Here is a 15667-nt window from a genome sequence, read left to right on the forward strand (position 1 = left end):
CTTCTAGAAGGTTCCTGAACCGGTTTTATTTTTTTTCGTTTTCATTTTTTCTTTTTATTTCCCTTTTCCTTTTTTCTCTTTGTTTTTTCTTCTTTTTTTCTTTCTTCTTGCTATTTTATTTTTTGATTTTTTCAGTTTTTAAAAAGTGAAATTTTCAGATTATGTTCATTCTTTTAGAAACTGTTCCTATTTCTAAATTTTTGTTCAGAAATTTCGTAAAAGTTTAGAATTTCGAAAATTGTTTGCTTATTTTCAAAAAGTGTTCGTCTTTTTAAGTTTTGTTCACAAACTAAAATATGTTCGGTTTTAAGAAATATGTTCCCGTTTTCAAAACTTGTTCAAAACATGTTCCATGTTTCAAATATTGCTTGCAAATTCAAAAAGTGTTCGTGTTTTTAAATCAAAATTTTAAATTTTGTTCATGTTACCAAAAATAGTTCAGTTTTTGAAAAAATGTTCTCAAAATTCAAAAAAAAAATCTTATTGTTACAAAAAAGGTTCAAACTTTCGAATTCAGAAAATGTATCAGATTTCAAATTTTTGTTCACATATTCAAAAATTGTTCGCGCTTCCAACTTTGTTTGGAATTTTTTCAAAATTTCTTCTCAAGATTCAAAACATGTTCGTCATTTAAAAAATTGTTTGCTCTTCCAAATTTGTTTGGGATTTTTCAAAATTGTTCTCTGTTTCAAAATTTGTTCTCAAGATTTTCAAAAAATGTTGTTGCTTTAAAAAATTGTTCGCGCTTCCAAATTTGTTTGGAATTTTTTCAAAATTTGTTCTCAAGATTCAAAACATGTTCGTCATTTAAAAAATTGTTCGCTCTTCCAAATTTGTTTGGGATTTTTCAAAATTGTTCTCTGTTTCAAAATTTGTTCTCAAGATTTTCAAAAAATGTTGTTGCTTTAAAAAATTGTTCGCGCTTCCAAATTTGTTCGGAATTTTTTCAAAATTTGTTCTCAAGATTCAAAACATGTTCGTCATTTAAAAAATTGTTCGTTCTTCCAAATTTGTTTGGGATTTTTCAAAATTGTTCTCTGTTTCAAAATTTGTTCTCAAGATTTTCAGAAAATGTTGTTGCTTTAAAACATTGTCCGCGCTTCCAAATTTGTTCTCAAGATTCAAAAATTGTTTGTGCTTTAAAAAACTGTTCACAAATTCCAAATATGTTCATGTTTTCGAAAAATCTGTGGGAAATTCAAAATTTGTTTGTTTTCATAAAATTTGTTCACATATTAAAAAAGTATTCATGTTTCAATATTTGTTCACAAATTCAAAAAAAAATCCGCGTGTTTAATTTTTGTCAATAATTCAAAAAATTGTTCACATATTCCAAAAACTACTGCAGTTTTGAAAAATGTAATTGGCTGAATTAGTTTTTATTTTTCGCCGCGACGATAGTTTATTTAAACTCCCGCTGCTATTCTATCACAGCAGCTAGCCTAGTGCAGTGGCTAGAGCATCACGTGCATCTATTGAAGGTTTTGCGTTCGAATCCACGCTACAGCAAGCTTTTTTGCGCGAATTTTTCATTACTTGACGGAGACAGCGAATGGGCCGGCCCGGTTGCACGACCCCTGTGCGTCGCGCGACCTATTTGCCGCAAAATGCGGCACATAGGAGGTCTCAGAAACCACGGCATAGTTTTTGGTACACCCAGGATCCGATCACCGGACCTTCTTTTGTCTACATGATGAATGCCTGATTTTATGCCAAATTTGTCCTCGCCGTATCTGGAACAATTTTTTTCATGCCAAAATTTGGTCGTCACACATCATTTCTATTCCTTCCGTTCATTTTTATAAGACCTTGAAAACATTTCAGACAATGTGTAAAACAACTTATTTTGTGTTGTCTGAAACGACTTACAAAAGTGAACGGAGGAAGTAATAATTTTGTTCTAGAGATTTTGTGTTGTCTGAAACGACTTACAAAAATGAACGGAGGAAGTAATAATTTTGTTCTAGAGATTGGCAAAAAAAGAAAAGGATTGAACAAAGCAAAGATGGGAGGGAATCTGGCCCAAAAAAAGCAGTACAAAATAATATGTCTTCCAGGTTCGATCTGGTGCCAAAACTTGGTAAGGGGAAACTCGAAGCAGTTGCACAACCGGAACTACTCAGTAGCCGAACACTGGACGACGCTTGATCCAGCGGCCGGCCTCCACTTTGTGCCACACATGCACGGTTTGCAAACATCGGCCGCACACTGTCGTGTGTATAGCAGCACTCTTGCACAACATGGCCGGTTTGGGTGGCAGGAAGCTCATCTGTTGTCTTCGTCCAGTCATTCTTGAGAGCAGTGATCAAGTTTAAGAATGCGCACAGCCCCAAAGATAAGTAGAGGGAGATCTTGTTCTGTTCAGTGCCGCCTCTTCCTCGGCCATTCAAGAAAGGGATTTGCTTCTTCTTACAGGTCCTTGAAGAAAGATAGGAAAGGAATTAGAGCCTTGCCGAAGGCAATGGTCCAGCTTGTGTGGATGGATTTCATTGCGTAGTCTCCAGTTGCTTAGAGCATCTATAGACGGACTTGTAAATCCGATCCCTCAAACACCCGTGGACGCGCTCGGACGTGTCCGCGGACCGTGACCGATCACCCCTCAAAAAACGCATTTCACATTCGGATATCTTAATTAAAAACCTCAAATCCATATTATTACATGCAACCTAAAACCTAATCTAAGCGCAGCTCATCCGGTTCCGCTCCCCGCTCGCCGGGCTCTACCCTGGCCATGTCCGGCGGCCGGCTGCGCTCCTCGAAATGTTGGTCTGGTTGCCGACAAGGTATGGTAGCTCATGGGACACGAGCTGGCTCAGGGGACTCAAAGCCCCGCCGTCTCCCATGCCCTACTCTTCCTCGTCGGAGACCGGAACCCGAACGGTGCTGGCGGACGTCAGATCGATGACGGATCCGTCCGCGAACGAGCCGCCGAAGTCCAACACGATGCGGTTGTCGTGCCCGGATTGATGCGCCATACGGGGCGTCGGAGAATGCGACTCCGCCTTGCTGACGTCCGCCACCGCGAGGGCCGCTGCCGCCGCCTCCCGCGTCCGGTGCCTTCCACAGCAGGCACGCCGTGCCATGGCCTCGTGAGACGATGGTGTGTCCTGAATATCGGCGCGCCACCGGAGCGGCTGCGTGTCCGCCAGCGCGTTCGGATGCCAGACGGACCGCACGGCCATCGACAAGGCAACTAAGGCCGGCATCACAGGGTCCATGCGCCATTTGGGCGGACGCAATGGTTTCCGGCGGATGGAGTCCGAGCGCAGCCGTGCACGGGCGTCCTCCCGGGTGCGGCGGAGCGCAAGCCGGACGGCCATCTCCTCCTCGGGGGCGCATGGGACGAGCTCGGGGTCGACGGATCTGGAGGTGAGGACTCGGATCCGCTGCCCGCCATGCCGGAGACGACCGGAAGGAGCCGGATACGATCTTGGGTGGCGGAGGAGAGCGGAGGGGAGGGGAATGAAGTGGCTAGGGTTTGGTCCGGCGAGCGGGTGGGAAGGATTTTATGTGGGGTCGAGTGGACCAGCGTGGTCGGGTCCGACATGGCGGGCGTGCCCGGGCGCCCCCATATCCCCCATATTTGGGCTGGATATGGGGGGTGCCGTTAGTCCGAGCGTTTGAGGGCGGTTTGAGGGGCCCGTCTGAGTCAAAAAATCATGACCGAATAATGCCCGGGCGGTCTGCCCGGGCGTATGTGGCGGATTTTGAGGCACCCCGCTTAGATGCTCTTATAGTATTACTCCTTCCAATCCATAATGTAGTGCATATAAATTTTTTGAAAGACAAACTTTGCCAACTTTAACCAAGTGTATAGAGAAAATTGTATACATCTACAATACCAAATATGTACATTCTAAAAATAACTCATAATGTATCCAATGATATGCATTTGGTATTCTACATGTATCTACTTTTCTCTATAAACATGGTCAAAGTTTGTAATGTTTGATTTTTGTAAAAGTTTAGGACGCCGATAACGCCCACACGTGCGGGCGTTAAGGGGTCTGCTCACACATTTTCTGTGGTGTTTTAGAGGATCAGCCCACACGCCTACGTGTGGGCAAAACAAGTAATGCCCACACGCCTCTCTTTTTTCCTCGCGATCCCTCTCAGATGCCTACGTGTGGGCAAAATAGATAACGCCCACACGCCCGTACGTCAGGCCTCCTACCTTATGATCCCGCACGCCGCGTGACAGTCACCACGCATCCCTGCAGTTTCCATGGTATGGATCCTCTTTCATGTTCATTTAACTGCAGTTGCCATGTCGCTGAACTACAGTTGTCATGTCGGATAACTACAGTTGCCATGGTTGCTCAACTGCAGTTGCCATGTATGGTCTGGTCTACTGCAGTTGTCATGATTTCAAAATTTTAAGAGTTGTCACCTACTAACACTAGGCAGTTGCCATGTAACACTACAAAAAAGGCATGGCAAAAAAACATGTTCGAGTAAAAAAGAGAGTTGCCATGTGCTCACAAGCACGCTAGGGCAATTGCCATGTAAAAAAAAGAGTTGCCATCTCATTATGTGCACGCTAGGGCAGTTGCCATGTACCAAGCAAAAACACATGGCAATTCGGATAAAAGAGAGTTGCCATCTGCTTACAAGCAAAGCTAGGGCAGTTGCCATGCACCCTGCAGGAACATATGGCAACTGACGACTTTGGGTGTGAGCGAGGATACGGGCATGTGGGCGAAGTGGTAAACACCCACACACCAGCCCCTCTGCGTGCGTGAAAACTGGTGTGTGGGTGAATTGCTAAACGCCCACACACCAGCCCCCCGTGTAGTGAAAAAGGACGTGTGGGCGACCGGATGAATGCCCACACACCAGCCCAGTCCTACGTGGCACACAAAAACCGGTAGAACGTGCCAAGATTCGTGCAGAATTGTTTGGACGAGAATCCATGCGTATGGGCGAGTTGCCAGATGCTCACACGTGTGGGCGTTAGTATTTCCGAAAATTTATAAGATTACATTACAGAACGGAGGGAGTGTCATTCATGAAAAAAAAACTCACGACGCCGGGTCGCAGTAGGACTGTAGGAGACTAGAAGAATGACAGCATGGACATTGGATCGCATAGAGTATCACAAGTATCAAGCAGCAACCACTGCCATGGACAACGAAGCTCCATGCCTTCTTCTGCTTGCCAATCAAATCCTGCTCCACCGGATCTTCTTGCTGGTGCCGCCCGCGATTCTTTTATTGGGTCGGCAGGCACCCTGAGCCTTGACGAGTAGTACATCAGCTACAGCTAGCTGACCCTTTTATTTCTGTCGTTGCGCCAATCTGTTGATGCCACTGCACCGACCTTTCAGTAATCAGTCATGAATCATTCGTTTTTCTTAGGGCAGGTCCAGCACGATGAATTCTGTTCGCGTGATGCCGATGGTTTTTGTTAGCAGAGAAGATATTTGTTCTGGGTTGACAAATGAGCAATATGATTGCTTCCCCTCCGAAAGCAGATTGACGAATATACATACGATTTACGGGGCTTGAACAGGATCACGTACGTTGACATCGAGTGCACGTAATCGCCCTCCACGCTGGTGTGGCCAACTGCTACGGCAGTACAGCACCATTTTGCTGGCTGATTCGCGTTCCCTTTTCTAATCTAGTCTGAGAAGAGAAAAACAAACAAGCTTAACAAAAGAAGCCGTTTGTCCGTCCCGACCCGGCACAAGCTCATCTTGGGTGGCATGACGTATGAACGATGCAGGAGTACAGGTGTCCACTGTCCAGTACTGGATCCATTGAATGAACTTGTATACTCGCATAGATAGATCGCACTACGCCACCATCGTATCCCCGCACACGGCCGCCGTGCATTTGTATATGCGACCGGCGGTCACCAAACAAGGCAATGCAGACGACACGGCAGGCGGCTAGTGACGAGACGAAGCCGCTGCTGCCCGCGAGAGAGACAAGGTGACATCCCCAAATCAGGGTAGGATTAGAAAACAAGTGCCATCCAAATCCTGAAATCCAGCGCGCGCGCGCGCTGAGCCATGCGTTGTGATCGCAGCAGACAAAACGCGAGCGCTCCCCGTCGCCATCAGACCACGCACACGCAGCGCAGGCAAGGCAGGCGCGCGAGGGCCGTGGCGACGACCCCGGCCCGGGGGAAGGTGACTGGCCCGCGCCGCGCCAGGTGGCGCGGGTAGTTGGGGCCGCTCCACCCACCTCTTCCTCATCCTGCCGCCCGCGAGACGGCGAGAGCGACGCGCTCGCGCGCCCGGCCGGCTCGCGTCCGTTGGCTAGAGCTACAGCTTCGGGAAGCGACGACACGTCCGTGCTCGGGTCGGTCTCGCTGCCGGCCGGTGCCGTACCGTGCGCGAGCGGTACAAGGTGGGAGTAGGTCTGTGGTGCGCGCCGCGGCGCATGGCGGGGGCAGCAACAGCGAGGCTCGTGTCGTTACGGTCCTGGTACCTCGTACGTGGCGGTGGCGCCGTACGTTTGCTTAGGCAATTAGCTAGGCATATCGCTTCCTGTTGCTGGTCGTCGGGTAGTCGATCGGGTCAAGTGATGGGGCTTGCCCTTTGCCATATGTGCAAGACACGTCCGGCTGATTGATTCCTCGGCCTACGGCTAGACCGGCACGGGCTAGGGCTAGGCTACGGCCGGAACAAAAACGCTCCGCTGTCGAATGCCGACTAAGATATGCTTGTTAAGTTAAAGACGCGGCGCAACGGTGGTGTGCGTTTTCCCCAGCTTTCGGCCTACCGGCTAGTCGGCCGATGGCTGCCGGTTCACTACTCGAGTCGAGTTCAGCCTGCAACTCGGCCTGCATGTTTCTTTTTGCGATAAAAAGTTGCATGCATGTTGCCATGTTGGTTTACAAGCAACTATTATAAGCACAAGCACGCAGCTCGTGTATTCTTTCTGGTCATCGATACACTATGTTATTAGCCTATGTTACTACCTTCATAATGGATAGTAACATATGGATGGTAACATACAAGGCTTTATTAATTGAGATATAGACTCATTCTATCTTAGGATGTGTTATGTTACGGTAACATATTATGTTATCACAATCATCTCTTTCCTCATTAACTCCATGCCCTCATAGTGGGAGTAACATAAGTAGTAACATAGATGTCACATAAGACTAGCCATAGTGGGAGTAACTTAGGTAGTAACTTAACACATCCCAAGACAATTTTGCTTATGTGGCAAGTATTTAATGAGGAAAGATGTGCTTGTGGTAACATAATATGTTACTGTAACATAGCGCTTTTCGAGGCAAAATGAGTCTATGAGATAATAAATGAAGCAATCTATGATACTACTATTATGTTACTTTGCACTATGGAGGTAATAACTTACACCAGTGTCATATGCATGACACTAGTCTAAGTCACTCCCCACTATGACCAGCCTAAGCAAAAAAGATGACATGCCATGTAATTAAAAAGGAGAGAGACAAATAAAGTAACATAATATGTTATCATCACATAGCGGTTTTCAATACAAAATGAGTCTACAAAGCAATAAATGAAGATATGCATGTTACTACACCTATGACACTTCCCATTATGAAGGTGGTATAATGAACTAGTAACATATGTATATGTTACTAGTCTAAGTTACTCCCCACTATGACTAGTCTAAGCAAATTTGTCTTGAGATGTGTTATGTTATTACCTAAGGCTAGTCGTAATGGTAGTATCATAGCTAGTATCATGCATGCCAACTAGGCAATTTTGATGATGCTTCGTAGAATTAAATAAAGAAAGAAAGTGTTGAGTATCATATTATGATACCGTATCATAATAAATGCTATACTACTATGTGTCATGCATGACAATAAATAGAGTACTACATAATACTAACATATGATACTATGCATTAAGGAGGTAGTATCATACACTAGTATCATATGCATGATACTAGTATATGATACTCCCCGTTACAACCAGCCTAAGTTACTCCCACTATGATTAGCCTAAGACGCGGTGCAACGCTGGCGTATGTTTTTCCAAGCTTTTGGCCTACCGGCTAGTCGGCCGATGGCTGCCGGTTCACTACTCGAGTCGAGTCCTGCAACTCTGCATGCATGTCTTTTTTTTTGCGATAAAAAGTTGCATGCATGTTGTCATGTTGGTTTACGAGCAACTATTATAGAGTTAATTGCACAGAAGTACCACAATTCGGGCATCACATGCAGATTGGTACCACGATTGCTAATTTTTGCGTGTCAGTACCAACATTCTTAAGATTTTTGCAAATAGGTCTAAACTGCGTATAAACACGTATTGACGGTGTATCTGACCAGCGGAGCCCGCCCGTCAGGTGGCAACGTGGCATGTTTTTTGCAGAAAACCCCCTTATGTTGTACGTAATCACAAAAATACCCAAACTTTTTGCGGGAAAAAGGCTCCATGAGAGAGGCTTTCTTTTTTTTCGTAATTTCCATCAACGAATCTGGACTGGTTTGAAATTTTCCGTCACTTGAAGAAATAAAGAAACGAAAAGAAAAACCTGGCGACAGCGGGAATCGATCCTGCGACCTGCGGCCCTCAGGCGCCACGTGCTAACCACCACGCCACAGCGGTGCTCGCGTTCGATACAAGGTGTCCGCTTTTTTATACTATTACCGAAGCGCTGGGCCGGCCCACCGAGGCCTGCATTTTTTTTTCGCACTTAACTGGCGCGCGTGTTCGAGGTAATGCCCACCGAAGTGAAAAATATTACAGGTACATTCATCACTCCAACTACAAAATTAACATGTCATTCTTACATTTTTCTTTTTTGCGGGTGAACATGTCATTCTTACATGATGTTAGAACATATACATATGCGCCTACACATAATAATAAACAATAAGAACCACTAAATTTGTATTTCAAGAATAAATTGAAATAGAAACATGATAAAACTATAAAAAAAATTATACAAGATTTAGATTGAATGTGACTCATCATAATAGAAATATATTCAATGAGAAAAACAAACATACCTAAGAGAAAACTATATTTACAAAGACTTATATTTATAAACATCATCAGATTTGGTTCCAATTTTTGTTTACACAAATTAAATAAGATGTTTTCTGTATTAAACATTCTAAAGTTCCAGCCCGCGCATCGAGCGGGCCACGTTGCTAGTTTCAAAAAAAGTTCATCGATTCAAAAAATGTTCACGCGTTCAAGAAATGTTCACCAAAAATAAAAACATGTTCATGAATTCCGAAAATTGTCACCAAATCTCAAATGATGATATTTTAATTCCAAAAATGTTGATTGTTTCAGAAAATGTTCACTAATTTTTAAAAAGGACCATGATTTCAAATAATGTTTATTATTTTGATTTTTTTCATTATTCAGAAAATGTGCATGAATTTGAAAGATGTTTCCATAAATGGAAAAGAAAGAAGATAAAGAAAAATAAATAATGAAAGGAAAAAATTGAAACAAACACAAACGTAAAATAAGAGAAGAAAAAACTAAGATGAAAAGGTAAAAAATTAAAAAGAATATAAAAATAAAAATAGAAAATAGAAATGAAAAGGGAAAAAGTTAAAATAAAGAGAAACCAGAAGAGAAAATAAAGAAGAGAAGAAAACTGGTTCAGGAAAGGTTGTAGAATCTACCAAAAACTGGTGGATACAGGCTCACCGGGAGGATATGTGTTGCGTATCCATGAAGAACTAAAGAATAAGAAATGCACGGCAGTTAAGTGCGAAACGGAAAAAAAATGCAGGCCCCGGTGGGCCGGCCCAGCGCTTCGGTAATAGTATAAAAAAGCGGACGCCTTGTATCGAACGCGAGCACCGCTGTGGCGTGGTGGTTAGCACGTGGCGCCTGAGGGTCGCGATTGCTTTTTTTCACGGAGCCCAATGAAACCAAAAGAAAAATCATTTTGAGCAACATTATTTGAAGAGACAGCGATAATTATTTTCAAGATAATATTTAATTCTCAGGTGATTGATTGATGTGAGGGGGCGTACAGTACGTACGTACGTTCTCGCATAAATCATCACCCAATAATGCCATCTTCCTCGCACCAATGCAACGTCACATATGGCCAGCTCAAAGAGCACAAGCGACCACATGCACCACACAAACCTCTGAAGATCCCACATCCAAGAGACCAAGAGTGAAAGCACAAGTGCACTTCGTGGTAAAGAAAAGGGGGGGTTGGCTAGTGCGCAACGATTTGCCACTGAGGGCCGGATCAGATCTCCTCTCAACTAGCCAGACAGCTAGCCAGCCACAGCCTACTAGTGCGATGGTGCTCACGACGCGAACATGTGATGCCTATCTATGCCGTGCCTCTTGTGTACGATGAAGTCATACTACTTTTGACAACCCCTCTCTCGTTTTCCTTGGAAGCTATCCGGGGAAGCAAAGGGACGCATGCAGGTCGTAATCTCATCCTTTATGTTGGTCGGCACCTGCACTGCACCGCCTCCGACTAGGACGATTTGACGGCGATTACATCACATTAGACTTACCCATTACCGAAGAAGATCGTGGACATCTGTCGGAGATCCAGCCCGTGTACCCAGGCTCATCATCGTGGGCAACCGAAAGAAGAGGGGCCAGGAGGAAAAGGTTAATAAACGGACCGTCGTGCGTGCCCACCACGAAATGGACGATCGGTCCCCCTCGTAGCTCGTACCCAGGGCATGACTAGACCCGGCCTACGAACCGTGGCATGAACCTACCTATCGACCAATCAAAAAGAAAAAAGATAAACCTATATAGCAGCCAGTCTATTATTTTCTTTAGAAAAAGAAGAAGACCCCCGGTCTATGCATCTGGACGATGCATGTAGCCATTTTATTAATATTCACAAAAGTCCTTACAAAGAAATACAACAGTAAGTCTGAAGCCACCGTCTAGGTAACATCTATCGCTACTCCTATCCAGTTGATGAAGGGACGCTGATAGTCCGGGCCTAATACCACAGACATCGTAGCCAAGCCTAACATCTAAGACCTGAGATCCCAACCTAGCCACTTGCCGGGCCTAGGGCACACACTGGTCCGGCGTGCTCTTAGAGGCTGCCGCCACCAACTGCCACTGCTCCATCTTTAGAACTGTACTGATGCATCAACCTTGCTCGGTCTAACTATCGTCGACGTCACCACGGCGCCCAACGACACCTCCTCTCTACGCGCAAACAGCTGAGCACGTCGCGGTCGCCACTGATACACCTCAGCACCATTGCTGCCAAGTGCCACCAGCCGACACAGCTTGAAGCCTTTGGAAGATCTGTCGTGCGTAGCACCTGCCGACCAGGCATGACAAAGCGTAGCACCTGTCGGTCAGGCATGACTTGACATCTCCACCGAAGCTCCGTGCAAGACGAAGCCGCTCCACCTCCTGCCTCTGACTTCCAGCGCTGCTCCACAAACGATGCTCCCAAGAGAGGAACGACACCGCAGTGCTGCCATTGTCCGATCTGGAACACCAGATCCTAGGGTTTCCCCGAAGCAGCACGAGTGGGTCGACAGTAGTTACACGATGATGCCTCCATCAAGGTAACAACGTAGAACGCCGCCATCGCTTGCCGTCGGCTCGGTTTTCACCAGCAACCTTGTCTCCCCAACTCGTAGCCGGGACTAGATGATGGATCTCGAGATCCGATCACCAAGCCTCTGGCCGGCCATCTCTGACGAAGAAGATGACCACCACCACTGGCCAGCGAGACGACGCGAGATGAAGTTGGGCGCTGCCAGCGTGGTCCTGGCCAGCACCACCGGCGCTAGGCCCGCCGGGACCACGCCCCATGGCCGAGGGCAACGGCAAGCGCTGCCATGACGGGGACGCAGACCCGCAGCCCAGATCCGGCCCACCCACGCGCCGCCAAGTGGCCACCACCAAGCGCCGTTCAGGGGCAGCTCCACCGCCGTGAGGGACGCCGCCCCACGGGAAGCAGGCGCTAGCCACCGGCGGAACACCGCCGCGCGCCACCGGTCGTCGCGACATCTGCGGTCAGCCATGGGGAAACGATGAGGACGCCCCGCCACCACCTTCCCTGGGGACCACGCGGGCTTCGTCAATGTCCCCTCCGGCAGCGAAGCGGGGGAGGAGAGGGGAGGGGTGGCTGGCGGCGCGGTTAGGGTTTCCCCTATGCGTCAGAGGCGACGCACGGGGGCGGGGGTTCAACTCAGGTTTGTAGAGATAGCACATGTGGGTAGACCATAGCAGCCAGCCTATGTCTATGTTCCAGGGTTTCAGCTACCGTGACAGCTTTACATGTGTACTGGTCAAGCGATCGAGGTGACAATGTAGGCAGATGCGGCATGGTCTAGACTAGTTATCTTCGGTTTTGTGGTTACATTAAGTAATGTGACCTTTGCCCACATGCTTTACAGAAAGGTTTTGCGTTTCTACTTATGTCTCTCTCACCTTGTAGTTATCAGTGGGAGTGACATGACGTGGGTAATGCAAAACCTAACATCGGGTGCAGTGGCGGAGCTTGGGGTAAAGAGGTACAAGCACTCAAGGTCCTAGAACTTGTCCAGAATGTGTTGATTTGGTCCTACAACTTACAAAATGCACCTAACTAGCCTGGACCAATCACAGCGCGCCAAGTGGACTCTACTAGCCCCGGCCGGTCAGCGCCCGTCTTTTTGCAAAAAAAACCCCGTCTTTCCTTCTAATTAACCCACAGGACAGTCACGAGAGCACCTGAATTAAATGTGTCGGCCAATCTCCTGTAGCTCATCTGTTCGTCCCTCTTCTCCACTCTTCTTCCTGTCGGGGGGGGGGGGGATCAGCCGCCGCTGACGTCAGCAAGCATGGCTGCGTCGCCGAAGTTCTTCGGTGGTCCGGAGCCGCCTCCCTCCGTTCACCTAGTCCAGTCGCCGGTTGTCTTCCCTCTAGACTATGGTGAGTTGCCCTGTTCCTCGTCTGCTCTGCGCCTCCTCCCCCCTGTTCCTCTTCTGCTATGCCCCGGCCAAGTATGACGGATCCGTGTGATTTGGAGGTTGATCAATTGTTATGTAGTGCTTGGATGTGGCAATGTTGCATTCTTACCAGTAAAGCTAGGGTTTTGAGCTATGTATTTAGTCTAGGGTTTCGGCAACAATGTATGGGTTTCAGGCTTGAAGCTAGTGCTGTTGTGTACAAGCACCCTATGTGGAAAATCGTAGCCAATTCTTCTAAAATTTGTCTTAGGGTTTTGTCCTAGATTTGCTGACATGCATTGTAGTACTAGATTTCTGATGATGCTGTGTTTTATGGCTACAATTCTGAACTTTCAGTTATGATTTTGATGAAGAAGGTGGCCCAATGCCTATGAAAGTAGTCATATGGTTTTCATTATTTTCAAATCTTAGTGTTGAAGAAAAGGTTGAGTATTGGCAGTAGATTAGTGCTAAAAGTTATCTGAATCTATGGTGTTGTTTGCATTTTAACTAAATTTCTTTAGTTAAGTGTATTCCAATCAGTGTTAAAAACTTAGTTAAATATGTCTGAAAAATATATGTGCCTTTTAGGTCATATATGCTCATGGTACATTTTTGGTGATGCTTAAAATTCAGTTAACTCAAAGTGTTTAGTTATCTAAATTTTTAACTGAATTTGTGAAGTTAACTGTTCAGTGTTAAACATTCAGTGTTATATTCAGTTTACTAGATATTTATCTGAATTTCTGCAGTTAAGTGTTCAATGTTACAAATTCATTGTTATATGCATTTAACTGAATTTTGCACTGAATTTCTGCACTTTTTGGATGCAGTGTGTGATTCAACAATGGGACAAATTGTTCACACGCCTTTCTTTACACTGAAACTAGAGCATGGTGGAGTTTTCTGTGGACCAATCAGTAACCTAGAGTACTATAACCCTTCTTTGGAGGTGCTTGACTATGTTGATGCTTGCACATATTCATATGCAGTCTTACAAGAGCACCTAACATGGTTGGGATATCCTTTCAATGAGCACATCATTTACTGGTGCTTACCCGAGAAAACAATTTCAGATGGCTTGGTGAGAATTAGAGGTGATGAGGATTTCCAGCATTTGATCACAACTAGTGCTCAGCACAAAGTTCTTGCAATCATGGTTGACCATTCAAACTTCATCCGCAATTTCAGAGCAGATTTGATATTGAAGATGCCATCAGTTCAAAGTCCTGTCAGAATGGCCAACTCAATTGTTGGTGCAGGCAATGCAACATCTACTCACAACATCATTTCTGTGAATGTTGAAGATCCAATTTCAGAGGTTGCAGCTGATGGAACAGAAGTAGAGAATTTGCTAAGATATGGTGCAGAGCCAAACTTGCTTAATTATGGTGTTGACCCAAATTTGCTGGTTGCTGGTGCAGAGGAAAATTTGCTGGTTGCTGGTGTAGAGGCAAATTTGTAGACTGAAGATGTTATGCTGTGAGATTCAAAATTTATTAACAATGATTGTGACATAGATGATGGAGATGATGATCTTTATGAAGACAACATTGACTTTGATGTTGATGAAGAGGCTGAGCAAGAGGAGGTAGAGGTTGAGCCTGACTATGTACTTGAAGATGAAGATCTGAACCTCTCCATTGAAGCAAAAGATCAACTTAAGTATAGGTTCAAAACTTTCAATTCCAAGGTGGACATGAAATCCCTGGATTTAAATTAGGTATGGTTTTTGCTGATGTGCTTGAGCCTAGGAAAGCTCTTAAGGCATATGCAATAAGGAATAGAGTGTGGATCAAGAAGGTGGAGAATAACAAGATCAGATTAGAGGCAGTTTGTCACGGTGGTTGTGTTGGAAATATGCCCTAGAGGCAATAATAAATTGGTTATTATCATATTTCCTTGTTCATGATAAAGGTTTATTATTCATGCTAGAATTTTATTGACCGGAAACTTAAATACATGTGTGAATACATAATAAATACTGTCCCTAGTAAGCCTCTACTAGACTAGCTCGTTGATCAAAGATGGTTAAGGTTTCCTAACCATAGACATGAGTTGTCATTTGATAACGGGATCACATCGTTAGGAGAATTATGTGATGGACAAGACCCAACCGTAAGCTTAGCATTTGATCGTATCACTTGAGTTTATTGCTATAGCTTTCTTCACGTCAAGTATCTATTCCTAATACCATGAGAATCATGCAACTCCCGGATACCGGATGAATACCTTGTGCTATCAAACATCACTTCGTAATTGGATGATCATAAAGATGCTCTACAGGTATCTCCGAAGGTGTCTGTTGGGTTGGCATGGATCGAGACTGAGTTTTGTCAATCCGTGTGACGGAGAGATATCTCTGGGTCCTCTCGGTAATACAACATCGTAAAGAGCTTGCAAGCAATGTGCCTAATTAGTTAGTCACGAGATCTTGTATTACGAAACGAGTAAACAGACTTGTCGGTAACGAGATTGAACTAGATATGGAGATACTGATGATTGAATCTCGGGCAAGTAACATATCATCGAACAAAGGGAATTGCGTACGGGATTAACCGAATCCTTGACATCGTGGAATATGTAGGAACCAATATCGGCATCCAGGTCCTGTTATTGGTTATTAACCGGAGAGTGGTCTCGGTCACGACTACATGATTCCCGAACCCGCAGGGTCGCGCGCTTAACGCTTGTTGATGCTAGAATAGTATTGGGATATTTGATGATAGGTAACCGAATCTTGTTCGGGGTCCCAGATGTCACTAGGAGTCTCTAAATGGTCGAGAGGTAGAGATTT

This window comes from Triticum aestivum, chromosome 7B (assembly GCF_018294505.1).
Source record: "Triticum aestivum cultivar Chinese Spring chromosome 7B, IWGSC CS RefSeq v2.1, whole genome shotgun sequence".
NCBI lineage: Eukaryota > Viridiplantae > Streptophyta > Magnoliopsida > Poales > Poaceae > Triticum > Triticum aestivum.